This window comes from Aotus nancymaae, unplaced genomic scaffold (genome assembly GCF_030222135.1).
Source record: "Aotus nancymaae isolate 86718 unplaced genomic scaffold, 86718_ANA_hifiasm-v0.15.2.pri h1tg000049l, whole genome shotgun sequence".
Taxonomy (NCBI): Eukaryota; Metazoa; Chordata; class Mammalia; order Primates; family Aotidae; genus Aotus; species Aotus nancymaae.
In genome coordinates this window covers 31,134,975-31,149,862 of record NW_026988463.1, presented here as the reverse complement: position 1 = coordinate 31,149,862, position 14,888 = coordinate 31,134,975, and the positions used below count along the sequence as shown (strand labels likewise).

Below are 14,888 nucleotides of genomic sequence, written 5' to 3'. Positions count from 1 at the left end.
TTGGAGGCTTAAGAATTAATAGGAAAATTTTCAATGGAACTTGGTAACTGTCAAAAACGTTAACAGCAGCTTCTCAAAAGAAACCAGTGGAAACAGGCCACCCCTCAGCTGCTGATCACAGCTCCTTCCAGTTGATGGGCTTCTTGCCAGACTTCTGCAGCAGCTCATTGGTCTTAGAAAAGTGTCTACATCCAAAGAACCCTCTATTCCACTGACAACGGGAGGGATGAGCCATCTGCAAGACATGGTGCCGCTTCTTGCTTGGCCCACCCAGATAAATCTCCATGGCCAGGATGGACAAAACCCTCTATGTCTGTAGACAGCTCTTTATAAATGTTCTCCAAACTGGGCGGAGGCGGAACAGGCCTTTGAACACTAAAGCAGAGCCCGTGAGCTTGATTAGGTCCATGATATGGATCCTGTCCCAGGATGACAACCTTCACACCTCTTGTCACACATCTGGGTCGAGGTGAAGACTTGGTGTTGGGGTGGATAAACTGTGTAATGCTTTCTTTCTTCTGCAACAAATCCCATTAGCTTGATAAAATATGGTTTCCCGAACTCCCCCGCTGAGGTGCTTCTTCCAGCTCTCCCCGAAGCCCACTGGCACGTTGCGGGCTGCGAGTCTGAGGAGGGCCGCGGCCTTGTTCGTCTGGATCCGGTCCAACTGCTCCGTGCTCAGTGGTGAGGAGGGTGGCCTCTCGGGCTCATCCTGCTCGGCCTGGGCCTTCTTGATGGGGCTGGCCACCGCATCTCCACTCTCTTCAGCCACGGCCACCACGCCAGTTCCCAGGTCAGCCGGCTCAGGGCTTGGGGTGCGTCGCTTCCTGGAGGGGCTAGGGGAGAAGAAGGAGTAGAGCGTCTTCTGGCCGATCATCCCGGAGCCGAGGAGGCAGCGAATGCGTGCCGCCGGGGAACCTGCAAAGCTGGTCCTGGCTGTAGCAGTCAGCAATTGGCCAAGAACCTGTTTTTACCTGTTTTTCTGGCCCATAAACACAAGAAATGGGCTGATAATGACTTAGCTAAGAATTACCTCTCAAGTTTCAATGACCTTATGAATCTCTTGGTAATTTTGTCCCCACTCTAGGTAATGTGATTCCGAAGGTTTGCAAAGGGTCCATAAGTATGTGTTTTAACCAAGTCCACTGTCGATGCTGACGTTGCTCCCCGTGCTCATCATTAGAATTAGTCAGAGAAAACCAGCACAGCACAGAATCCCTTACACTCAGCACTCTTGTCACAACATAAATAATTTTGGTACAAATGAAGACAATCTCCATCCTACAATATCATATTATTTGCTGGATCTTTAGAAGGAAGTAATTCTGAGTAAGTCTGCATTTGGAAAACAGCATGTACACAGGTATTAATGCAATGTTTATAAAGCAAGTACTATGTGATCAAGAGAATGTTACAGAGAACATGCTGGGAATAATGTATTATGAGATTTAATCATCATAACACACTGGGATTTGTACTAAGTGTCTAATAATTCCCATTATTTAAATAAAGGGCCCAGTATTTTTCTTTACTTTTCTGTTTCTCTGTAATTGGTTGTTAAAAAAATGTAGAGAATAAAAGCTAAATATAGACCGTTGAGAGGGATACAAAAAAAAAGAGGTTACTGTAGTTTAGAGAAATTGTTATTGCATTTATGTTTACTTTCTTGTTAATTGTTTAACAACTACTGGATCTGAAGGAATAGAAAAAATGTTGCTAAATGGAAAGTCTCTGCAAGCACTGGTTTTAATAGAAAATTTAAAAATTAAGACTTTAGAATACATACTTTTTTTTTCATTTATCTCCTTTTGTGTTTCAGGAAATTCTGCACAACAGCTCTAGAAAGGTAGCAGGATTCAGCTGGGCATGGTGACTCACACCTGGAATTCAAGCACTTTGGGAGGCTGAGGCAGGTGGATTACAAGGTCAGAAATTTGAGAGCATCCTGGCCAACACAGTGAAGCCCCGTCTCTACTAAAAATACAAAAATTAGCTGGGTGTGGTGGTGTGCACTGGTGCTAAGGAGGCTGAGGCAGAAGAATCACTTGAACCCAGGAGGCAGAGGTTACAGTGAGCTGAGAGTACAGCACAGAACTCCAGCCTGGGCTACAGAGCAACTCAGTCAAAAAAAAAAAAAAAAAAAAAAAAGAAAGATAAAGGTACCAGGATTCACCATCCAAAACTCTGATTTTCTCTAATCAACTCTGTGAGGCAAGAACTCCAGGGTGGGGACAAACCTAAATGAAGCCCCCAAATAAGGTGACTCTGAACAGAACTGGATCAGGCAGAGTACCCTATGTAGAATTCTGCTCTCTATGCCTCTGGGGCGCATTTGCAATTCTGTTTTTCTTAAATTTACCTAAGAGAAACAAATGCCAGAGTGTGTAATTTTAATCATTTTTAATCACTGTGTCTTCAGTTTTATGACATATACTAATAGGCAATTAAAACAAATCTTTTTTTTTTTTTTTTTGTAAAGATGGGGTTTCACCATGTTTGTCAGGCTGGTCTTGAACTCCCAACCTCAGGTAATTCCCCCACCTTGGCCTCCAAGGTGCTTGGATTATAGGCGTAAGCTGCCATGCCCAGCCAAAACAAATCTTTTAAGATTTTTGTGGGTAATATTTTTAGAAGATAAATATGTATTCTTAGCAAGGAAAATAAATACAAATAGTAATAACAACTATTCTGTCCCTAAATATCTCTTAAGATGATATCAAAAGTCACAATAATATAAAGTGGCCCAAGTAAAGCCTAAGGTTTCTTGCACACATTTATTTATTGCATCAATCATATAATTATTTTTCTTTTTTGATATGGAGTCTTCTTCTGTAACCCAGGCTGGAGTGCAGTGGCATTATCTTGGCTCACTGAAACCTCCCCCTCCTACATTCAAGCAATTCCCTGCCTCAGCCTCCCGAGTAGCTGGAATTATAGGCTACCGCACCTGGCTAATTTTTGTACTTTTAGTAGAGAAGGGGTTTCACCACCTTGGCCAGGCTGGTCTTGAACTCCTGACCACATGATCCACCTGCTTCAGCATCCCAAAGTTCTGGGATTACAGATGTGAGCCACTGCACTCAGCCCCAACTATATGATTCTTAATTCAACAATGTATCTAGTTGCTAGTATAGACTAAAAGTTCCTGGATGGTAAAAACCATAACTGTTTCAAATATTTTCTGAATGGCCATAAAAGATTAAAAAACTAAAAATACTTTATCTGTTTGAGTCTCCAGACCTTGTTTTTCACCCAAGTACCAGGAAACTGGAGAAACTTTCATCTGGATACCAAAGACATCTTTTGTATGAGAGGAGGAACAAACACAGGCTGACTCATTTCTCTTACACTGAGACATAGGAGAATTAACCACTCTTGTCTGACTGACACAGTTCTGCTCTGGATATCCTGATTTCTGAATGGCACCCAGCTTATTGTGAGAGGGCTTCCAGTGAGTCTGCGCTGATGGCCCAATAGTAAGCCAGGCAGGGGAAACTCAAGCTTATTCTAAATAGAAAATGGAACCACCCTGGTGTACCTCCAGAACATGGATTACCTTCTCCTGACTAGCTAGCTCTTGGGTAAGAAGAAGGAGAATAATATTGTACTACAAAATCACATTTTACAGGTAGGTGTAGTTGTGATTATGCTCTGGATACACTGTGGTCTTGATCTCTCACTCCTAAGATGCCTTTTTACACTTGCAGATTTTGCCATCAGATTCGGTTTACACCTGGAGCCTCTCACATAACTATAGCAGGTCACTGGATAAGAGCTGAAAAGCTCAAAGAGCCATGTTCTAAAAAAGAACTTCAAAATTTTACTGTTGACATCTCACAATGCAGAAAAGGCCTCTTGCTGCTTTTCAGTACATATTTAATTCTATGTCTGGCCCTGTTTTGTAATACCAGGAAGAGGCCAGAACTTATGTGCAGATTCTAGGTGGGATCAACCAGGCTCTGCATTCTTGGGTGTTACAGCAAGTGAAGTACAATCAAATGAGAAAGCCCCTCTTACACGCTGCTCTAGGACATTCTAAGTGATATGTCTACCTAAAAGAAAAAAGCTGAGTCAACATGAATATGAGTAGACAGTGTTTTTGGGCCAAACTTGAAGACTGTAACTTGGTAGCAAAGATTTAAGCTGCCTGGAATCTATACTTTAATTAGCAGTTGTTACTAGTGAATTTGCAAAGGTAAAAAAAGAAGGAAAGAGAATGAGCTTATACAAAAATTCCTATTTATTTACAGAAATAACATTAATTACTCATTGGATATACACTGTCAAGATTTAGGGTTTGGGTTATGGTGTCCAGTGTGACATTAGTAGTTTAATTTATAGCTACTAATGGCAACAGCAAACAGCCTTAAGAGATATAGTTCAAAGGTGAAAAAAAAGACAAAATTCATGGTGGCTCACACCTGTAATCCCAGCACTTTGGGAGGCCAAGGCAGGTGGATCATGAGGTCAAGAGATCGAGACCATCCTGGTCAACATGGTGAAACCCTGTCTCTACTAAAAATACAAAAAATCAGCTGGGCATGGTGGTGCGTGCCTGTAATCCCAGCTACTCAGGAGGTGTCGGGGGCCGGTGAGAACAGCACGTCTGCCGGGGTCTCTCGACCTGCAAGAGGGTCCCAATACCTGGAAGAGAGAGTGTGTGGAAGAAAAGAAAAGACAGAACAGGCTGGAGTCTGGAGGGCTGGCCAGGCAATTCCCAATTTAGCAATGCCTAAAACCAGCGACTTTATTGTACACTGAGTTAGTATATATATATCTTTTCCTACCTCATTTTACAGGAACATTCTTTGCCCCACCTCATTTACATAAGCATTCTTAGTCCCATCTCAATTATCAGAACAGATGCCATTATCTTAATAAAGGGAAGAGAGAGCCATCCGGCTACAAGCTTAGGCAGCGGAAAACACACAATGGGTACAATCAAGTCCTGCAGGTGGGTCTCATTATCAGGGTGAGGAAACCTATAGTTAAAATGTTAATGATCTATGCAAGTCATCAGAGAAGCGATACACCCATTAACTTTGCAAATAGCAGTCACAGGAACAAGCACGGGACCCATCAATAGAGGTTAAACAAAGTCATAAAACTAGCCCAGAGCAGGTACTTCAAGAAACAATGCCTAGTAAAACCACACAGCCTTCACCCAGCCTTTAGGTCAGTGGACCAGAAATAGGCTTCTGCAAACTCACACTTCTATTAAATCTCTCTTTCACTGGTCTCGACTGCCTCCAGGGGACGGGAAACGTGTCCGGGCTCAAGCTCCATTATGGCGGGGACACTGAGTGGTCTCGACGCTGGAGCGATCCCCACAAGGAGGCTGAGATAGGAGAATTGCCTGAACCCAGGAGGCGGAGGTTGTGGTGAGCCGAGATCGCGCCATTGCACTCCAGCCTGGGTAACAAGAGTGAAACTCCATCACAAAAAAAAAAAAAAAAAAAAAAGACAGAATTGTGCTCTCATTTTAATGTCTCTCTGAGTCTGACAACAGAAGGAATTTGTATTTCTCAAATAAAAGCTTTTTTTCCCCCCAAATCTCGAGATTCAGAATTTGGATCTGCAGGTTTAGGCCCTGGATTCCTGGAATAGCAACAGATGTTACCTACATATTTTTGGGCATTTCAGTAAGAGGAAATTTTTGGGCCTTTTAGCAAAAGGAGGAAGGGGAAAGTCAAGATTCTCATGTCTACATCTCATTACTCTGATTGGGTTTCTGGGCCGGCCTCATGGTCTATGAATCAGTTTCAGGTCTGAAACACAAGAGTCACTGATAGAGGTAAAATGACTGATTGCTGCCCTGTGAAGTTTGTAAAAATCTCATCTAGCCTCTCTAGAAGTGACTGTAGGAGACTACAGATAGCAAATACGCAGAGATACAATTGTGCCTGCATTTTCAGGGGACAGCATGCACTCTGCAGCAAAATTATGAGCTTACTGGAAGACAGAGGGGGAAAGTCCTTGCTAGAGTTAAGCTTAGTTGGCACCTTATATGTTTATATCATTTCTGATGATTCTAGACAGTATTTGGAAAGCATAATTAAAAGAAAAATTTTCTGCAGCCCCAGAGAAACTCCACCATAATAGAAAAGAGAAAAAACTGTTTTATTATGCAATTTAACTAGAATGTTACATATATCAAAGTCAATCTGCTTAAGAAATTGCAAAGACAGAAAAATGGTCACCATATTTATTACACAAGTAGAAGAATTTATAGCACCACATCACACAGAGTTCATTCTAAATTTACCTGGTAACTAAGGTGGCCATCCATGTATGCTAATTGGTTATATTCAATGACAAAATGAACTTTTCACCTCTTCATGATAGAAGGCAATTTTGTAACTTGAAGCCAGGTGCCTGCTGAAGGTAGATGCTCACTCTCCCACATAAATGGTTGAATAGGGTGCTACCTTTCTGGCTTTTTACATTTTAAAGCAATGGCTCTCTACTCCCTGAGCATTAGGCTGTAGCACTCCTGCTTGCCCACTCCTGGTGGCTAGTGTGCTCTCTTGACTCCTACCATCCAACACAGAAGCACAGCTCACAGCACAGAGCTTACAGCTGATATCTCACATCTTATGTAAACCTCAATCGCCAAAGCGGCACTCCAGTGCCACATTAGAGAGTGAAGCCTGAGCTGTAGGAGGGGAGCCTACAGTCCTCCTGGGTAGAACTGTAGCTTCCAAATAATGGGAATATGAGCAGTGCTTCAGCATCGGTTTCTATTTATAATGGTGTCATAGAAAAAATACTGCTGGATTTCTAGCATGAGTCTAGACAGAGAAAGATACAAGAGCCCTAACTATGACCATGCACCTCCTTCACAGATGCCATGAGGTACCAAAAGGGCTTCTGAAAGACACCCAAAGCTTTAAAAAGAAAAACAGCTTTCAGTCTGAGCAAGATTACATTGAAAAAAAAAAGTTAAAAGCATCTTAAGAAAAACCTCAGATCACGTACAAGATTAAGTCAGCCAGAAAATATTTTCCTAAAAGAAATTTATCTCTAAATACCCAAAATGTACAGCTACTCTCAGCATGAGAAACATAAGCACTATGAAGAAAGGGTTGTACTCTCAGCAGAATTTTATGTTTCTCTTTTATCTCTGCTGCTCTGTCATCTCCTGCCATCGAATGTAGGATCTATATTGTAATACATCTAATAATTTCCACCAGCACAGTTTGATGAAGAATTGGACTCTGACTTTGTTCATATAGTGGAATATATTTAAGCTTGGAACATAGGTAAATGAAGAGCTATTATAGCATTTGGATGGCCACATCACTTGTGTTTATTTGCCCTGTAATAGTTTATTTGTCCTGTAATAGCAGCATTCAAATTTAGTAAAAGAAAAGACACTAAACATATGCTTACCTATAGTTATCTCTACTAGATAAATTAATGAGTGTGTCAGACTAATATCTCCTATAACAATTTGGTAGTAAATTTATTTTGGATACTAGATATAAATATCTAAATATAAATAATTTTAATGTAGTAGTTGTAATGTATGTAGGATTTTTAAAAATTATCTTTAACCATAATTCAATTAATACAATTTATATTTCAAAAGTATTAATGACAGTATTAAAATAACTATTTAAGAAATGTATTTAGGCCAGGCATGGTGGCTCATGTTGGTAATCTCAGCAGTTTGGGAGGCCAACGCTTGTGGATCCCCTGAGGTCAGGTATTCTGGACCAGCCTGGCCAACATAGTAAAAGCTTGTTTCTACTAAAAAAATATATATATATAAAAATTAGCCTGGCATGGTGGCAGGTGCCTGTAATCCCAGCTACTCAAGAAGCTGAAGCAGGAGAATCAGTTAAACCCTGGAGGTGGAGGTTGCAGTGAGCCGGGATCATGCCAGTGCACTCAGGTCTAGGCAACAAAAGCGAAACTCCATCTCAAAAAAAAAAAAAGAAAGCAAGAAATGTATTCAGAGTAAATATTGTGGCCTAATAAAGAATATTGTTTAATTTATGTAAATGCATGCTGTCTATAAACACTTCATATAACTATGCTAATTGTTTTATAGATATAAACAGAAGCCAAAGTACAGCTACAGACTCCACTCTTCAGTTTATATACTGAACTGCTTTTGCAGTATAAGTACTTCATCCTGTAAATATTCATTAATTACCTTGGAAAATCACTTTCCTATCAAACAAACTTAATCAGTATCTTTTAGCCTTTATTATTTTGTAATGCTAAATTTAATCCCATCCTTGTGTTCAACTTTTGTGTTCTCTCAGAATGAGCTTTAAACTAAACTGCATCTACTTCAAAAGACTAAAAATAGAAAACATAAATCTTTGCCAAAGCAAAAATATAAAGCAATAAATGTGAGGTCCTAAATGAATACAATCCTGAGTCCATAAGAATAAGAATTGGTTCATTTAGCTGTTTCAATTATTTACACATATTTTCTGAAAAGCACAGAAAAAACCTACATACAATCTAAATGCTTTAAGGGAGATAAGCAAAATATCCCCCTGATTTTCAGATAGGAAAATAAAGCCACTTATTTCTCATTTATGTTTTCTTCTAAAGAAGCCAGGTCTCGGACATGTTTTTGAACACTTAGACATCTGAATTTTAGTAGACACTGGATTCAGGCATCTAAGGAGTAGCCCTTGGCATACTGTGCACTTGGAAGAATGTTTATGGGGAAAAAAGCAGAAGAGAAAAAGTGTTATAAAAAGTTCATGGTTGCATATGAATAAATCAAGTTCTTTGAGTCAGATAAAGGGACTTAGATTCTGACACAATAACTGTGGTAGACTACAACAACCCACAGACAATTAGACAGATTTTTAAGACAGAAAATTAACAAAGATATTAGGACCTAAACTCAACACTTGACCAAATAGCCCAAATATACATCTACAAAACTCTCCATCTAAAAACAAGATAATATACATTCTTCTCATTATCATGTGGTACATACTTAATTTACTGACAACAGAGATGAGTGCAGTGGCTCAGACCTGTAATGCCAGCACTTTGGGAGGCTGAGGCAGGTGGATCATCTGAGGTCAGAAGTTTGAGACCAGGCTAATATGGTAAAACCCCATCATTACTATAAATACAAAAATCAGCTGGGTGTGATAAGAGAAAACTGTAATCTCAGCTACTCGAGAGGCTGAGGCAAGAGAATTGCTTGATTTTGGGAGGCAGCGTTTACAGTGAGCTGAGACTGCATCACTGTACTCTAGCCTCGGTGACACAGTGAGACTCTGTCTTAAAAAAAAAAAAATTGCCCACACAATCAGAAATAAAACAATCCTCAGCAAATTCAAAAATTCCAAAATCATACCAATCACACACACAGACTACAGCTTAATAAAAATACAATTCAATTAAAAAAAAAACTGATACCATAAAATTACATGGAAATTAAACAACCTCCATTTAAATGACTTTGGGGTAAATAATGAAATTAAGGAAGAAACTAAGAAATTCTTTGAAACAAATGAGAAAAAAGATATAACATACTTGAATCTCTGCAACACAGCTAAGATAATGTTAACAGGAAATTTTATACCATTTAATGTTCACATCAAAAAGGTAGAAAGAGTTCAATTTAAACTTAATATCATCAATAAAAGAATGGGAGAAGCAAGAGCAAATCAACTCTCTAACTAGTAAAAGACAAGAAATAACCAAAATCAGATCTGAAATAAAGGAGATTTAGACATTAAAAACTATACAAATGATTAAGAAATCTAGGAGTTAAATCCTTCAAAGAAATACTAAGTTACACTTTACTAGCTAGATTAATGAAAGAAAAAAAAAGAGAAGTTTCAAATTTGAAATGACAAAAGGGACATTATTACTGACCCCACAAAAATATAAATAACTATTGAAGTATAGAATGAACAGCTCTATGCACACAAACTAGAAAATCTAGAAAACAATGGATACATTTCTAGACAAATACATCCTCCCAAGAGTGAACAAAAAAGAAATTGAGTCCCTGAATACACCAATAACAAGCTCCAAAACTGAATTTGTAATAAATAGCCTACCAACCAAAAAAAGCTTAGTACCAGACAGATTCACAGCTGAATTCTACCAGATATACAAAGAAGACCTAGTATCATTTCTACTAAAACTATTTCAAATAAATTGAGAAAGAGGGACACCTCACCAAGTCATTGTATAAGAACATCATTCTTATACCAAAACCTGTCAGAGATAAAACAAAAATAGAAAACTTGAAGCCAGTATCTTTGATTAACATTGACAAAAAAATCCTCAACAAAATACCAGCAAATCAAATCTAGCTGCACATCAAATAACTAATCTATTATGTTCAACTATGTTTTATCTGTGGGATGCAAGTTTGGTTCAACATACACAAATTAATAAATGCTATAAATCACATAAACAGAACTAAACATAAAAAACACAAAATATTTCAATAGATGCAGAAAAAAACTTTCAATAAAATTTAACATCTTTTTTTGTTAAAAGCTCTCAACAAACCATACATTGAAGATACATACTTTAAAATAATGAGTTATCTATGACAAACCAAAAGCCCAAATACTGAATGAAAATAAGCTGGAAATTTATCCTTGAAAACTGGAGGAAGACAAAACTGCCTTCTCTCACCACTCTAATTTAACATAGAATTCAAAATTCCAGCTAGAGCAATCAGAGAAGAGAAAAAATATAAACATTCAAACAGAAAGAGAAGAAGTCAAATGATCCCTGTTTGCAGATGTCACAATTTCACATTTAGAAAATCCTACAGTCTCAGTGGAAAAGCTCTTTAAACTGACAAGCAAATCTGGGCTGCTGATTCAGCTGCCAACATGCATTTCCAGCAAAAATCTCTGCAGCTGTTTTGACTGGTGCCTGGAGAACCTAGAGCACCTGAGAGACAGGGTCAACCATACATCTGAGAGAAAGGGGGTTGAAGGCGGGGAGCCAGGTGATCTGGCTCGGCGGGTCCCACCCCTACAGAAACAAGCAAACTGAATCCCACTGGCTTGGGATTTTCACAGCCAGCATAGCAGCAGTTTGAGCTCGACCAGGTCAGTCGAGCTCCATGGGAGGAGCGACATCTGCCATTACCGTGGCAGCTCTAACCTTACCTGTGTAAACAAAAGCACAAAGAAATTTACACAGCAGCTGGGGGGAGCCCAAAGCAGGCGGCAACTCAACAACGCCTCTGCAGGCAGACTGACTTGACTCCCTTTTTGCTGAGCAGAACATCTCTGAAAAAAAAGGAAGCAGCCTGTCAGAAACTGATACATAAAGCCACACCTTCCCAGGACAGAGGACCCGGGAAAATGAGCAGTTGGGAGTTTTGTTCAGCAGACTTAAACGTTCCTGTCCACAATCTTTAAAAAGAGTAATGAAGCTCCCAGCACAGCATCTGAGCTCTGACAAGGGACAGATTGCCTTCTCAAGTGGCTCCCTGACCCCTGTATATCCAAAGAGTGGCCAGACATAGGAGAGCTCTGGCTGTCATCTGGTGAGTACTCTTCTGGGATGAAGCTACCAGAGGAAGGAACAGACAGCAATCCTTGCTGTTCTGCACTCCCTGCAGGTAATTCCCAGGCAAGCAGGGTCTGGAGTGACCCCCTAGCAGACCTGCAGCAGAGGGGCCTGTGAGAAGGAAAACTAAAAAACAGAAAAAAATAATCTCAACATCAACAAAAAGAATGTCCACTCAGAGACCTCATGCGAAAGTCACCAACTTCAAAGACCAAAGGTAGATAAATCCATGAAGATGGGAAGAAACCAGCACAAAAAGATAAAAACACCAAAAACCAGAATGCCTCTCCTCCTCCAAGGGATCACAACTCCTCACAAGCAAGGAAACAATACTGGATGGAGAATAAGTTTGACAAAATGACAGAAGGAGGCCTCAAAATGTAGACAATCACAAACTTCTCTGAGCTAAAGGATCATGTTCAAACCCAATGCAAAGAAACTAAGAACCTTGAAAAAAAGATTAGATGAAATGCTAACTAGAATAACCAACTCAGAGAACATAAACGACTTGATGGAGCTGAAAAACATAGCAGAAGACCTTTGCAAACCATACACAAGTTTCAATAGCTGAGTTGATCAAGCAGAAGTAAGGATATCAGAGATTAAAGATCAACTCAGTAAAATAAAATGAGAAGGCAAGATTAGAGAAAAAAGACTTAAAAGGAATGAACAAAGCCTCCAGGAAATATGGGATTATGTGAAAAGACCTAATCTATATCTCATCAGTGTACCTCAATGTGACAAGGAAAATAAATCCAAGCTGGAAAACATTCTTCAGGATATTATACAGGAGAACTTCCCCAACCTAGGAAGGCAGGCTGACATTCAAATCCAGAAAATATAGAGCAAGGGCATGCAAACATATTCCTTAAAAAGAGCAAGGGTATATAATCATCAGATTCACCAAGGTTGAAATGAAGGAAGGAATGCTAAGGGCAGCCTGAGAGAAAAGTCAGGTTACCCAAGACCATCGACACAAGGAAGAAACTGCATCAACTAACGGGCAAAACAACCAGATAGTATCAAAATGGCAGGATCAAATTCACACATAACAATATAAAGCTTAAATGTAAACAGCCTAAATACCCCAATCAAAAGACATAATCTGGCAAAATGGATAAAAAGTCAAGACCCATCAGTGTGCTGTATTCAGGAGACCCATGTCACATGCAAAGACACATACAGACTCAATATAAGGAGTTGGAGGAAGATTTACCAAGCAAATGGAGAGCAAAAATAAAGCAGGGTTTTGCCATCCTAGTCTCTAACAAAACAGATTTTAAACCGACAAAGATGAAAAGAGACAAAGAAGGGCATTACATAATGGTAAAGGGATCGATGCAACAAGAAGAGCTAACTATCCTAAATATATATACACCCAATTCAGGAGCACTCAGGTACATAAAGCAAGTTCTTAACAACCTACAAAGAGACTTAGACTCCCACACAAAAATAGTGGGAGGCTAATAATTCACTGCCAATATTAGACAGGTCAACAAGACAGAAAATTAACGTGGATATCAAGGACTTGAACTCAAATCCGGACCAAGTGGACTTAATAGACATCTATAAAACTCTCCACCCCAAATCCACAGAATATATATTCTTCTCAGCATGACATTTCACTTACTCTAAAACTGACCACATAATTGGAAATAAATCACTCCTCAGTAAATGCAAAATGGACATCATAACAACCAGTCTCTCAGACCACAGTGCAATCAAATTAGAACTTAGTACTAAGAAACTCAGGCAAAACTGTACAATTACTTGGTAACTGAATAACCTGCTCCTGAATGACTACTGGATAAATAATGAAATGAAGGCAGAAATAAAGGTGTTCTCCAAAACCAATGAGAACGAAGTCACAATGTATCAGAATATCTGAGACACATTTAAAGCAGTGTCTGGAGGGAAGTTTATAGCAACAAATGTCCACATGAGAAGCAAGGAAAGATCTAAAATTGATACCCTATTGTCAAATTAAAAGAATTAGAGGAGCAAGACCAAACAAATTCAAAAGCTAGCAGAAGACAAGAAATAACTAAGATCATAGCAGAACTGAAGGAGATAGAGACACAAAAAAAACCCTTCAAAAAATCAATAAAATCAAGGAGCTGGTTTTTTGAAAAGATCAACAAAATAGATAGACCACTAGCAAGGCTAATAAAAATGAAAAGAGAGAAGAATCGAACAGATGCAATGAAAAATGACAAAGGGGATATCACCACGGATTCCACAGAAATACAAACTATCATCAGAGATTACTACAAACAACTCTTTGCACATAAACCAGTAAATCTAGAAGAAATGGATAAATTACTGGACACTTACACCCTCTAAGAAAGACTAAACCAGGAAGAAGTGGAATCCCTGAATAGACTAATAACAAGGTCTGAAGATGAAACAGCAATTAATAGCCTACCAACCAAAAAAAGTCCAAGTCTAGACAGGTTCACAGCTGAATTCTACCAGACATAAAAAGAGCAGCTGGTACCATTCCTTCTGAAACTATTCCAAACAATACAAAAAGAGGGAATACTCCTGAACTCATTTTATGAGATCAACATAATCCTAATACCAAAACCTGGCAGAGACACAACAAAAAAAGAAAATTTCAGGCCAATATCCATGATGAACATCGATGCAAAAATCTTCAATAAAATACTGGCAAACTGAAAGCAATAGTACATCAAAAAGATTATCTATCATGATCAAGTAGGCTTCATCTGGTGAGGCAAGGCTGGTTCAACATATGCAAGAATAAATGTAATCCATCACATAAACAGAACCAAAGACAAAAACCACATGACTATCTCAATGGATGCAGAGAAGACATTAGACAAAATTTAACATCTGAAAACCCTCAATAAACTGGAAGAATTCCCCTTGAAAACTGGCACTAGACAAGGGAGCCCTCTCACCATTCCTATTCAACATAGTACTGGAAGTTCTAGCCAGAAGAATAGGGCAAGAAAAGGAAATAAATGGTATTCAATTAAGAAGGGAGGAAATCAAATTGTCTCTAACTGCAGAAGACATGATTGTGTATTTAGAAGGCCACATTGTCTCAGCCCAAAATCTCAAGATGATAAGCAACTTCAACAAGGTCTCAGGATAGAAAATCAATGTGCAAAAATCACAAGCATTCTTATACACCAATAAAAGACAAACAGATAGCCAAATCATGAGCCAATTATCATTCACAATTGCTAAAAAGAGAATAAAATACCTAGGAATACAACTAACAAAGGACATGAAGGACCTCTTCAAGGAGAACTACAAACCATTGATCAAGGAAACAAAAGAGAACATAAACAGATGGAAAAACATTCCATGCTCACAGTTAGGGAGAATCA

The 14,888-nt window shown here is 39.0% G+C and overlaps 1 pseudogene; it reads right to left on the bottom strand.

The window, feature by feature from the left end:
* Positions 1-3: 3 nt before the first annotated feature.
* Positions 4-10,651, bottom strand: LOC135269063 (uracil-DNA glycosylase-like; annotated as a pseudogene).
* Positions 10,652-14,888: the final 4,237 nt, after the last annotated feature.